The 12,266-nt window shown below is 32.7% G+C and overlaps 1 pseudogene across 1 annotated transcript in view; it reads right to left on the reverse strand.

Annotated features, from left to right (window-relative positions):
• Positions 1 to 12,266, reverse strand: part of LOC143245552 (tectonin beta-propeller repeat-containing protein 1-like) — a 62,426-nt pseudogene that overhangs the window by 25,800 nt on the left and 24,360 nt on the right. Inside the window, exons 8-13 of the transcript XR_013025638.1 lie at positions 11,971 to 12,093; positions 10,371 to 11,236; positions 10,076 to 10,259; positions 5,786 to 5,941; positions 5,348 to 5,485; positions 2,151 to 2,293 (exon numbers count right to left, since the gene is read on the reverse strand). The product of XR_013025638.1 is annotated as a tectonin beta-propeller repeat-containing protein 1-like (transcript). The remainder of the gene's footprint in view (positions 1 to 2,150; positions 2,294 to 5,347; positions 5,486 to 5,785; positions 5,942 to 10,075; positions 10,260 to 10,370; positions 11,237 to 11,970; positions 12,094 to 12,266) is intronic.

Here is a 12,266-nt window from a genome sequence, read left to right on the forward strand (position 1 = left end):
AGATGACAGGTACACATAAATCTCTAATCTGCTTAAAGTTCCCTCACAAATTTCATTATAATCTCATATAAAAGTTCACATTTGAAGAAAAGGTGATATTACTTCCACCAATGATAGTATTATCTAATATATTGTCATTAACATAACTCATAAGTAAGTACTGTATGAAGAAAATTAGTGGTACTTGTGTGATGACAAAATTAGTGAAATAAAACTCCATAGAATGTGGTTTTAATATTTTAAATGCAGGTTTCAGATGATACTGTATGGGTTAAGAGTATATGCTTCGTATTTATCTTTCCTTTCATCCTAGGCTATCATGAATGAGTAGTGCCATTCTAGTTATACCTACTCGAGTGATTTAGGCAACTGTCATGCCAAGGAATATAAACTGAATTGTTTCCTGAAATAATTAAAATTTTAACAAGTGCAAAACATTAGGTACAATAATTATGGAACACAGACTTCATCAGAAGTATTTTCTTAATGCAGTTAGTCACACTGAATCAAGCTTGTGTAGACATTAACTCCCTTGGACAACCACCAAGCTCTGCTATTTGGTCAGCCACTTTTGATGGTGATATTTATGTTCACAGCTCAAGGGACACTGTGCCTGGTAGTCCCTCTTCATACAGGTAAGTTATTTGTGTATTTTTAAATATCTTTATTAAGTCTGTACTGTTTCTGCATTTGGGAAAAAAAAACATTCATGTGCCTGTATATCACATTGCTGGTTTGAAAGAGGTGACCTTGTAATGATATAAAAATTAAAGGCTTCAATATTTTTTAAACTATGGTAAAGCAAATATTGACAATCTCTGTTTATTTATATGCAAAAACGGCTCGTTTGGGCTGAGAAAACACTTTACATAGAAGAGCGAACAACGTTTGACCTTCTTAGGTCATCGTCAGGTTCACAAAGAAAGAGGTAACTGACCGGAAGCTGACCACATGTTTGAAAGGAGTTGTGTAACTGTGTGTCGAAATGTAGAGGGCGGTATTAGATGTTTGAATATATAATTTTATTTATTATATTAATATAGGTATAAAGGCGTTCCTTTATATTGGTTTATTTTGGGTTTAAGTTGTTGTATAAGTAAGGCTTCTTTAATTTTACGTTTGTTTATGTTTGTTTCTTTATTTAGTATTTGAGTGTTTTCTCTGGTTATGTTGTGTTTATTTGACTTGCAGTGTTAGCGTGTGAAGGTGACTTTTATGTTCTTTGAATCTGGTTTCCATTTTCTACTTGTTTCTCAATATAGAAGTCGTGGCAGTTATCACATTGTATTTTATAAATAATGTTGGTGTGGTGTTTGTCAGTGTAGTTTTTACATAGTATAGACCTCAGTTTTGCCAAATGTTGGCAAAAATTAGTAACAAAATATGACATTCCAATTAATACCAAATTTATTCAAAAACCCGGCACAAAACTGGGGTCTATACTATGTAAAACTACACTGACAAACACCACACCAACATTATTTATAAAATACAATGTGATAACTGCCACGACTTCTATATTGGAGAAACAAGTAGAAAAATGGAAACCAGATTCAAAGAACATAAAAAGTCACCTTCACACGTTTTCGAACACTGCAAGTCAAATAAACACAACATAACCATAGAAAACACTCAAATACTAAATAAAGAAACAAACATAAACAAACGTAAAATTAAAGAAGCCTTACTTATACAACAACTTAAACCCAAAATAAACCAATATAAAGGAACGCCTTTATACCTATATTAATATAATAAATAAAATTATATATTCAAACATCTAATACCGCCCTCTACATTTCGACACACAGTTACACAACTCCTTTCAAACATGTGGTCAGCTTCCGGTCAGTTACCTCTTTCTTTGTGAACCTGACGATGACCGAAGAAGGTCGAAACGTTGTTCGCTCTTCTATGTAAAGTGTTTTCTCAGCCCAAACGAGCCGTTTTTGCATATAAATAAACAGAGATTGTCAATATTTGCTTTACCATAGTTTAAAAAATATTGAAGCCTTTAATTTTTATATCATTACAAGGTCACCTCTTTCAAACCAGCAATGTGATATACAGGCACATGAATGTTTTTTTTTCCCAAATGCAGAAACAGTACAGACTTAATAAAGATATTTAAAAATACACAAATAACTTACCTGTATGAAGAGGGACTACCAGGCACAGTGTCCCTTGAGCTGTGAACATAAATATCACCATCAAAAGTGGCTGACCAAATAGCAGAGCTTGGTGGTTGTCCAAGGGAGTTAATGTCTACACAAGCTTGATTCAGTGTGACTAACTGCATTAAGAAAATACTTCTGATGAAGTCTGTGTTCCATAATTATTGTACCTAATGTTTTGCACTTGTTAAAATTTTAATTATTTCAGGAAACAATTCAGTTTATATCAAATAATCTCTAAGCATGGTACTGTTTTTACGTAGATCATTTAAAGAGCATACATGCACGACTGAAGTTAAAAAATAAGAAAAATTAACAGAAGGTGACAAAAACAATGGATGAGAACAGCTTGTAACATGTTTTTTTTTCACGAAAGCTACCATTTTCAAAATACTAAAAGACTCAAATTCTTGTTTATAATCATAAAATTTTAACCCTAAGATTACTTAAGTGGCTTACAAAACAATTTTCTACAATATTTATTCACCAACTTGCTGGTGAGTATGTGAGTTGGTGTTCTAGGAAAATCTGACCAATGTTAAATATGTAGTAAGTCCCCCCAAAATAAATCACTTCATTATGCCTGTAAATTATTGTTTATCAACTTATTTTTAAAACTAGGGTGTATTTTAAGATAGTCCTGGTCAGTCAATATGTTATTTTATTCAGTGAAATGTATCTAATTAATTGTTTTATAATAGATGAGATCAAACATTTTACTGTCTATCAAGTTAGAATGTCCTTGTTTGAAGACTTTTTTTTTCTGTTATACTGAAGTCACTACATTCTAAAGTCTCTTACCTTCTTTTATTACTAAATTATAAACTACAATGATTTGAGTCAGGTAGAATCATATAGAACTATTGCCATGTTAACAGGTTACAAGTGCATACATAAATGTCTGGAAAAACTGAATACTGGATTCAAGAGAAAAATAATCACCACCTTGTTAAACAACATAAGAACACACAGTGAAACTTTTATCTAGACTTGGCCTCTTATCAGACTGTTTTATGGAAGATTTGGCTCTTAATCAGATTATGTTTTTTACAAGGTTTGATACCTAATAAGGCTGTTTATTTTACAACATATGGCTCCTAATAAGGCTTTTTTTTTACAAGATTTGTTTCTTAATAAGGCTGTTTTTTTAAAAGACTTATCTCCTAATTAGGATGTTTTTTTACAAGACTTGACTCCTAGTAAGGCTGTTTTTTACAAGATTTGACACCTAGTAAGGCTGGTTCTTACAAGGCTTGGCTCCTAAAAATGTTTTTTTACAAGGCTTGACTGTTAATAGAGCTGTTTGTTTACAGATGTTTAGAGACATTTTCACAGAGAAAAAATATCAAGGTTTGCATAACAGTGCTTTTAAGATGTAATGACAAAGTTTGAAAAATTCACAAAAAGTATTTAATGTGGGTTCAGTCTAAGTGACCACTTTAACACTTCTAACTTGGAATATAGTGTGTGTATCTTCATGTAATCTTTAAGTAACATTATAGCTCTTTGACATGTAAAACAACATTTTTTTGCAATGTATTTTTAATAAATTAAACAAAGATTTGTCCATCAATATATTGAGTATTCGTTTTGCAAAATTTATGTGCAAAGTGACTTTCATGTTAAAATTAAAAATACTTTTCCTTATCTCAAAAATTTCAAATTTTCTTTGTGTTTTTTCAGTAAAACTTTAACTGTTCTATACTGTATCACAATTTAATCATAACCTCATAACCACCAAAAAAAATTGAACTTAATCTAAATTACCATTTTTTTTTATTTCTAGAATGACTTCAATATCAAAATACGTTCTTAAGTAACCCTAAGTTCCTAACAGTATACATCTATTTATAATTAAATTTGATTGTTTTATAGTCCTTTGAACTGCATCTAACTACTGTCTGTTGTAAATCACTCAGGACACATGGAGGTCACATCATACTATCAAATTATTTTACCCATGAACTACTACAGCTAGTACAAGGAGATCTAGTGCCTTGTGAAACATGTTTATTATTAATTATTTAATCTTAACTCACCTAAAACGATCCATATTTTTACATTTTAGTTATTTCTATAATTGAACAAAGAATAAAGATGAGAAAGTGTAAGGGTTTATAGTTGGTTGTTTCTTTGAACTTATTACTGTTTATTTGTTGTTGGTCTAGGTGTGTGTGTGTGTGTGTGTGTGTGTGTGTGTGTGTGTGTGTGTGTGTGTGTGTGCAATTTTTTTTTTAAACGATTTTGAAGGAAATTTGTTGATGTTGATTTCAGTGTTGTTTTATTTTGTTGATTTCAGTGTTAATTGTATTGGGTGAACATAGTTTTGTGGCTGTTTATTTGGTTTCTTAATATGTTGAGTTTTTATTTTGTCTCATGTGCTGAGTCCCAGGGAATGTATAATCCAGTAGAGGTGATTTTTCTGCAGATTTCTGTTTTGAATTGTGTATCAATTCTTGTGATCTAGAGGTTTAGAAATGCTATTTTGTTAGTTTTCTCATGTTCATGTATGGAATTAACATGGTTGAAGGAACTAAGTGTGTGTTCTGTAGATGTAAATCCAACTGTTCTGTATTTGAATTACAGTTTTAATACCCACACCAGCCACCTTTAGAACACATTTTTACATCAAATGTGTTTCTACATGTTATTGGTAATAAATAATCCAACAAGAGAGGGAAAGAACTATTAATGAATTATGAAAGAAATGTGACAGGTGGGTGTCACAGGAAGGATCTTATTTTCTATTTGACATCTTTACAACCAAACAAAAGTGAAGACTATAAAAAATGTGGTTTGTCTGAGCAAAAACGATTTTATCTAGAGTAATTTACACTTAATTTCATATTTTTTCAATGGGTGGTGGATAAAATAGGGACAATGACATGTTAAGCATTAAGAGAATGTGTGTCACGATTGGGGAAATTCAGGATTTCTTAAAATATTGCCTTGTAGAATTAAAACTTAAAACTTTAATGCTATAAAAATACAAAGCATTAGCTAAATGTTTATGCCATACTAATTGGAATAACATAAATAGTTTAATAAAATTGTGAAAGTAAGACACTAAAAACCCTGTGTCATGCACAGTAAAAGATACCCATGGTGACAGGGTTACATACTGAACATTTGTAATAGACTTATTTAATTGTAATATCAACAAGAATTCATACCCAATCCTCCAGTTCATGGTCTGACTGAAATTCAAGTTTCACTGGCTCGTTCTGATGAGAAGTGTAGATTACCAGCAACCTCTTCTGAAAATTACTGTGATTGATGACAGCAATCACCTCTTCAAGATTTACGACTAGCTTTTCATGTGTAAAAGAAAATTAATTCAGTGTGAATAAAAATAAGAAAAGTTCTGATTCATAAGAACAAACTAAATAACAAATTTTTGGAAGCTTATCAAATAAAAAACCATGCAACAATTTTTTGCATTTATATTCAGTCATAAAAAAGGTATACATATAACAGTTATTCATCAGAAAAACATTACGAGTGAATTGTAATTTTTTCTACACAAACATGCAACTTCTATTCAATTCTAGAAAATGCTAATCACGTTTTTGCCACAAAGCTCTGATTGATGAATTTTTAAGCACTAATACCTTCTTCCTTTTGCCAGCACTGTAGTAATATGTTAGTTTTGAGCTGTCTAGCTTTTGTTCTGTACCCTTTTGCTCCAACTCTAACTGTGTATCATACCTCTGAGAATGATGACCATGTCTCCATAGTTGACAAGAAACTGTTTTCACCCAAGAACTCTGTCCAAATAAAGATGTGATGTTAAAAGCAAAAATAATGAATTAGTTTCAAAACTAATGCATTGTGTTCACAGAGTTTACCGATGGAGTTAATTAAGAAATAATACATTTAGTTCAGACCATAACATTGATTTAGATTTATAAATATTACACTATGATAAGGGTAAGGCACATAGGTTTGTCATTTTACACTTTGTTCATAAAAGTAAAACACAATAAGTGTTTAATATCATATCGTAAAGAACAAAACACAAGTGTGTGCAATGTTACACTTTGTTCACACAGACACGTGTATGTAATGCTACACTTTGCTCACTTACAGACACAAGTGTGTGTAATGTTACACTTTGCTCACACACAGACACAAGTGTAACATTACATGTCGAATCGGCAGAAGTGTGTGTAACGTTACACTTCGAATCAGCAGACACAAGTGTGCGTAATATTACACTTTGAATTGACAGACACAAGGTTGTGTAATGTTACATGTTGTTCCAACAAAGACACAAGTGTGTGTAATGTTACACTTCATTCAGTGTTACAAGGGTGTATAACGTTACACTTTGCTCACACAGAAACACGTGTGTGTAATGTCATATTTTGCTCACACACAGACACAAATGTGTTTAACATTATACTTTGATCCCACAAATACAAGGGTGTGTAATGTTACACTGTACAGACAAATACCAAAGGATGTGTAATGTTTCACTTCGATCAGACAAAGACGCAAGTGTGTAATGTTACACTTCATTCAGACAAACACAAGGGTGTATGTTACACTTTACTCTCACAAAGAGAAGTGTGTGTAATGTTACACTTTACTCTCACAAAGACACAAGTGTGTGTAACGTTACACTTTGCTCTCACAAAGACACAAGTGTGTGTAACGTTACACTTTGCTCTCACAAAGACACAAGTGTGTGTAACGTTACACTTTGCTCTCACAAAGACACAAGTGTGTGTAACGTTACACTTTGCTCTCACAAAGACACAAGTGTGTGTAACGTTACACTTTGCTCTCACAAAGACACAAGTGTGTGTAATGTTACACTTTGCTCACACAAAGACACAAGTGTGTGTAATGTTACACTTTGCTCACACAAAGACACAAGTGTGTGTAACATTACACTTTGCTCACACAAAGACACAAGTGTGTGTAACGTTACACTTTGTTTCAAGAAAGACACAAGTGTGTGTAACGTCACACTTCGAATCGACAGACACAAGTGTGTGTAACGTCGCACTTCGAATCAGCAGACACAAGTGTGTGTAACGTCGCACTTCGAATCAGCAGACACAAGTGTGTGTAGCGTCGCGCCAGAATCGGCAGACACAAGTGTGTGTAGCGTCGCGCCGAATCGGCAGACACAAGTGTGTGTAACGTCGCACTTCGAATCGGCAGACACAAGTGTGTGTAACGTCGCACTTCGAATCGGCAGACACAAGTGTGTGTAACGTCGCACTTCAAATCGGCAGACACAAGTGTGTGTAACGTCACACTTCGAATCGGCAGACACAAGTGTGTGTAACGTCACACTTCGAATCGGCAGACACAAGTGTGTGTAACGTCACACTTCGAATCGGCAGACACAAGTGTGTGTAACGTCACACTTCGAATCGGCAGACACAAGTGTGTGTAACGTCACACTTCGAATCGGCAGACACAAGTGTGTGTAACGTCACACTTTGCTCACACTAAGGCACAAGTGTGTAACGTCACACTTTGCTCACACTAAGGCACAAGTGTGTAATGTTACACTTTGCTCACACAAAGACACAAGTGTGTAATGTTACACTTCGATCAGACAAAGACACAAGTGTATGTAATGTTACACTTCGATCAGACAAAGACACAAGTGTATGTAATGTTACACTTCGATCAGACAAAGACACAAGTGTATGTAATGTTACACTTGATTTCTAGATTTATTTCCTCCTTATATTCTGTGAAAATCTAGAAGTTAATATTCAAAACAGGACTACTTATTTAAAAAAAACTCGTACCTCTAGCTTTACCTCTTACCACATTCTGTTTAGTTACTCTAAAATATTAAATTGTATAAGAAACAGAGGCAGAGAGTTACATTTTGAAAATGTTATGCAAAAAGAATGGAGAAAATAACAAAAACATACTATATACCTTGATCAGGTAATGAAATAGTTAGATCTCCATTATTGTAATAATATACAAACTAGCTAAGTATTAATTACAGCTAACATCATTATGTAAAATAACTATAATGTATCACTTCATCAGTGATATGTTTGGCTGACACTGGATATCTCACCAGGTTCAACCATCTTACAAGATTTAGGTCTTTCTTGAATTTATATGTACATAGACTTTTAAAGCAAATGATGCAAAAATAATACTAATAATAAAAATAAAAATATTCAACATTCCAGTTAAAGATGGTAGAGAAAGAAATATTAAAATGAATATTAACTAACTTCCAAAACAGTTTGTTTACTGTGCATCTCATTACATTAAAATCAAACAGCAAAGTAATATGATACTGTATTTAAAATAAACCACAAATTTTAAACTAACAGGAGGATTACGTTAATTGCAACTGTAATGGTTACAGAAGTTAAATGTAGGAACTAACCAGAAATGAACATGAAATAAGTAACATGTCCTAGACTATATACACATTACAAGTCAAGTTAAATACTGGCTACCTTGAAAGAACAATGATACAGTACTATGGTCTGTGGAAAAGGATTAATATAACATTACTAACAAGTTTCTACTGGCACTTCGATTCCTACATGTGAGAGTTTACTCAAACAATATCTAATCACAAAGATTAAAAAAAAAAAGACTTTCATAATTACAAAGTTAAACCTGAAAAAACTTGTATAGTGATAGCTTGAAAATTAAAAAGAAGAAAAGACTTTCAGAATTACAAAGTTAAACCTAAAAAAACTTGTATAGTGATAGCTGGAGAATTAAAAAGAAGAAAAGACTTTTAGAATTACAAAGTTAAACCTAAAAAAAACTTGTAAAGTGATAGCTGGAAAATTAAAAAGAAGAAAAGACTTTCAGAATTACAAAGTTAAACCTAAAAAAACGTGTAAAGTGATAGCTGGAAAATTAAAAAAAAAGACTCAGAATTACAAAGTTAAACCTAAAAAAACTTGTAAAGTGATAGCTAGAAAATTAAAAAAAAGAAAAGACTTTCAGAATTACAAAGTTAAACCTAAAAACCTTGTATCGTGACAGCTGGAGAATTAAAATAAACAATAAAGGAAAAGAATCCAGGTAAGCATATTTCTTCACATTTTCACAGAATGTGTGGAATCCTAGAGCAATTGTTGTAACCCCATTTTCTAATTTGCATTACATAGTTTTTTTTTGCAAATCAGGTTCGTTCTTTTTCTTTTTTTACAAATGTGAAATACACACAAATAAAAAGGTACTCATAGTTCAGAATATGGAATCTCATTCTGATACATTCGGATGGTGAGTTTTGTTGGCACAACATGTATTAAATTAAGGATGATGAGGTGTTAAAATATAAGTCATGTTGAGTGTTTCCTCAAGATGGAGTACTTCAACTCGAGAATCATGCTCTTACAGCTTTCAAATCATAAATTATATTAGTTAATTAGTAATTATTGCAACTAGCAGAAGAAGAGGGAATCTTCAATAGCCATAGCACTTGATATTCTTTTATGCAGGATTAGAGTAAATTAATCTAAGAGACCTTTTCTTTTCCTTTTCATTAGCTATATTTTTGCACACCAGAAATAAAAATCATTAAGTGCATGTATTCCCTGATTCGATTTAATCACTTGTCAGGATCTCCTACTAGCCTACCCTCATACTGAAATTCTTTTAGGCAGAATTATAATACAAATTGGTCAAGAGATGACAGAGCTATGAGCTAGATGTTTATACTTGAAAACTCGGAACCCTTCTATGAGCCGCTATGCTATGGCTAAAAGCAAAAGACAACTCACACACATTACAGAATTATTGTGAGACAGGGTGGAGGGGTGGCAGGAATCTAAATATTTGTAACGACAAAGGGTGTGAAACAGAATATTTGCAAAAACTATTCCTATCATGAAATGAAGTTTAGTCTTTGAGTAAATTAAACAAGCTTCATATTTTAACATTCTTACCTTTTCCACTGCATGAGGATAAGATGTGAATTCAGCAACTTCCACCATATAACGCTTGTGATACTGAGATAATATTTCTTTCTGCCATGGTTCATTCACGTTATTGCCTTGAACATTAACGGCTGTACCATTTAAAATAATATTAACAAAAATGAGCATCAGAACGTTTGGTATAACTGAATCACTCTGTTAGCAACAGAAGTAGAAACATACATGACAACAGAATTACTAAATATGAAAAAAACTCACGAATTTAAACTAATAAAATGAAAGAAGTAATTTCATTAATTTGAGCTAACGACCTTGGTCAAACCATGGTGGCAGACACAAAGGGTCAACAGTACAGCCACTACCACTTAACCACACCCAGAATGTGTCAACTTCCACATCACAAAAATGATCATCTATTGAGTTCTTGATCCATGAACCAGAAATTTTGGGTTCAGAGTTAGGGTCGACTTGTTGGTCAATAGACATCTGTAACAGTTTGTATTCTATTTCTTGGCACCTTTCATGAGGCTCTTCAGTTTCATTTAAATCTGCTCTTTTTTCTTCAGCTGTAATGGTAACAGCCCATTCATTATCATTACCTTTCTCTTCATCTTCATTATCTGATGTATCGTGAATGAAATCTACAACTGTGTCTGAAACGTCTGAGGAGGAGGAGTCCTCACGGCAAAGCTGATTCTCTGATGTTTCTCTCAGAGATTTCTCAACAGGAGTTGAAAATAGTGGCAATGAAATTTTAACATTTGTAATGGATACACCAGAATCAGTTTGTGATAAACTATCACCGAAAGGGTATAACTGAGATTGTAAAGAAAGTGACAATTGAAATGGCTTGTTCATTTCTATGAGCATTTTTTCACTTGCTGGAATTCTTAAGTTATTGGTATTTTTATCAGAGTTATTACTGGCTGAGTAGCTCTGCTGGTTTTTAGCATGTAGTTCATCTTGTTTATTGGAACATCCATTAACTGTATCATATTCACTAATATATTGGAAGCTTTGCAGGGATGCTACACTACCAAGACTACTGCCATGACTAAGTTGGTTGTATAGTGGCAAGTTGATTGGTTTCCAGGTTTTCCCACTCAGTTCAGCATAAGTTACTCCCATTCTAAAATATAGAATTTTATCCTCATAGCCTAAGCCCCATACCTGAAAAACAAAATTTTAAAAGGGGCATTTATTTAAACCCACAGAAACACCCAAAGAAGCACTGCCACTACTTGTATACAATTTAATGTACACCAACTATGAATTCATATGAAGATAAAACACTTCTTTGAGCTTTAATTCTAAATATATTGTACACTACAAGTTATAACATTTTAACAAAAATTATCCCATAACAGTTAAATCCATTACATTCTGATAGAAGGTATTACAGAATTAAACAATAAAGAAAATTATAGAAACTTCAAATGGACCTTGTCTCGTAAGCACACAAGATATTAAAAAATGGTATTAAAATAGTTTGCTGAGGTACCATTGACACAATCAAACTCTACTTTACAATGCAATGATGGCAGACATACGGAATGAGACAAATGCCATAGAGACTTTTAACCATCCCTATTACAAAAGATGTCAAACAGGTGGAAATGGCAAATAGGATTTTATTAATAACTTTAAGTAACATATCTATAGTGTGTGTAAAATATAATCTGCTGATTCATTTTAAATTACTTATGAGATACCAGATGAAGTTGCTGTAAAAACATGTGACCAGATGCAAAAATCTGGAACCACATAGCATATATAATGTTGGTTATTAAACAATTATGAACTGAGGATGTCGAGCAAGAAACAAAGTACAGGCAGATAATAAACAGTATGTTTTCAACATCTTTAACTTTAAATGAAAATTTATTTGTTCAGCTAGCACTCACCTGGTCATTAGGTCCTACACTAACAACAGCCATTTGACCAACCATTTCAACCCATCCTGTTCCTGTTGCAGAATTAGTATCTGTCCCTGCTTCCTGACTGTTTACACCTTTTCTGAACCAGATCTGATATAAAATAGAACTAAAACATCTAAAACCACCACTTACCTCCTTTAAAATAAAATTAAAAGTTAGCCAGAGAGTAACAGATATAATGATAAACAGTGCACAAAACACGAAATATTGTTAATAACAACAGTTGTAAGCATTTATTGATTTTATTGATACATCCGTCACTG

The sequence above is a fragment of the Tachypleus tridentatus genome, chromosome 2 (assembly GCF_004210375.1).
Source record: "Tachypleus tridentatus isolate NWPU-2018 chromosome 2, ASM421037v1, whole genome shotgun sequence".
In the NCBI taxonomy this organism is placed as follows: domain Eukaryota; kingdom Metazoa; phylum Arthropoda; class Merostomata; order Xiphosura; family Limulidae; genus Tachypleus; species Tachypleus tridentatus.